The following is a 1704-nucleotide window of genomic DNA, read 5'->3' as shown; positions in this document are numbered from 1 at the left end:
CTCACGTGAGTGTTTTAGACCTACCTAGTGTACTGCCGCCGAAACTATAGTGAACCGATCATCTTAGTACCCTTTTAATATTCGATTTCATTTACTTCTTTTATTAGCTCGTTTATTTGTCTTAGCTTTGTTGCCTTTAGCTATAGATCACTCAAAACAAACCCCCACTCATTTGTTACTTTAAGACTAAAATCAGACAACTAATAATTGCATCGCCTCTCTGTGGTTCGACCCTTACTGCCACTAGCTATAGTAGTAGTTTGGAAATATAAATTTATCTTTGGTACTCTACGATGGTATCAAATTTTGGCGCCGTTGCCGGGGAGGCAATTGTTTAATTTTTTGGTTGTTTTTATTTTGGTCTTTATCTTAGTTTAAGGGACATCTGTTCCTTAAACTCTTCTTATATTCTACTCGTAGTTTCTTCTTATGCGTAGGTCACAGGGTGGTGAATTACTACCGTTCAATCCTGAGATTGAGAAGACTTTGCGTGAGTTGAGAAGATCATCTAGAGTATTGCCGACAAGGAAGAGCTGAGTACTCTGTCCAGTTACTACGAGAACGAGCTATTTGAGGAGGGTCCACCTTCATCTCCTATTTCTACTTCATCAGCTGAGACCGTCACATCACCAGATATGGCTGAAGAAACTAGTATAGCCAGTCACTCCGAGCCGAAAGCTGAGAATCTTTACAAGGGATTCGCATTGCCAGCTGGGACAGATAGGAAATTCGAACCGAAACCGTCTTATATTAACTTGGTTGAGAGAAACCAATTCGGGGGAGCTGCAAATGAAGATGCAGCCAAACATATGGAGGCATTCATTTATTACTGTTGTTCCATACCCCCACCAGCAGGTGTGACCCAGGACCAGGTGAAGGAGACTATGTTCATATTCTCACTTCGTGATGCTGCAAGGGAATGGTACCGAGATTTGGATCGAGCTGCTAATGGGATAACGGACTGGAATTATCTGGCCCTAGCATTTTATAAGAAATATTTCTCTGCCTCGAAGACCAATGCAATTAGAGCTCAGATTACGAGCTTTAAACAGGGTCCTGATGAAGATTTTCATGAGGCATGGGTCCGTTTCAAGAGACTAGTGCGAACCATTCCACACCATGGGTTTGAGAAATGGTTTTTGTGCAACCAATTTTACAATGGTCTTTATGATGATCAAAGAGCCATCCTAGATGCCGCAGCTAATGGGAGATTTCAAGAAAATAGTGGTGAGACGAAGGGGTGGAAAATCATTGATGACATTGCCACCCATAAAGCTGAGCATGGGAATTCTAGAGGAAATCAGAGGAGGTCAGCTGAATTACCTGCTTTAGCTGCAATAGAGGCCCTTACTACAAGGTTTGACAAGATAGATTTTGGGGGATCCCAAAAAGGAGGGATTTATAAAGTTAATGCAGTTTCAGACGGTCCCTTTATATGCAAGAGGTGTGGAGCTGAGGGACACGTTTCGGATTTTTGTCCTAGTTCGACTGAAGTATGTGTTGCCTTTCAACATTATAGGCAAACTAGTGCTTATCCCGATCCCTCAAATGTCCACCCCAATTTGAGGTGGACCAACCAGAATGTCCTTAATCCGGGTCCACAGCAGCAGCAGCAAAGCTATGTGCCCCCTCATAAGCAGCAGCAGCCATACCAAAAGCCTCCGTATGTCCCTCAGCAGCAGCAGTCCCAAGGCTCCGATTTTG

The 1704-nt window shown here is 43.3% G+C and overlaps 1 non-coding gene across 1 annotated transcript; it reads right to left on the bottom strand.

Moving 5' to 3' along the window:
• Window positions 1-1019: 1019 nt before the first annotated feature.
• LOC141636833 (small nucleolar RNA R71) lies at window positions 1020-1126 on the bottom strand. The gene has a single exon (XR_012541414.1). It is a non-coding gene; the product is annotated as a small nucleolar RNA R71 (small nucleolar RNA).
• Between the last annotated feature and the right edge of the window lie 578 nt (window positions 1127-1704).

This window comes from Silene latifolia, chromosome Y (assembly GCF_048544455.1).
Source record: "Silene latifolia isolate original U9 population chromosome Y, ASM4854445v1, whole genome shotgun sequence".
Taxonomy (NCBI): domain Eukaryota; kingdom Viridiplantae; phylum Streptophyta; class Magnoliopsida; order Caryophyllales; family Caryophyllaceae; genus Silene; species Silene latifolia.
The sequence above is the reverse complement of the archived record's forward strand: the minus strand, read 5'-3'. Positions and strand labels throughout refer to the sequence as shown.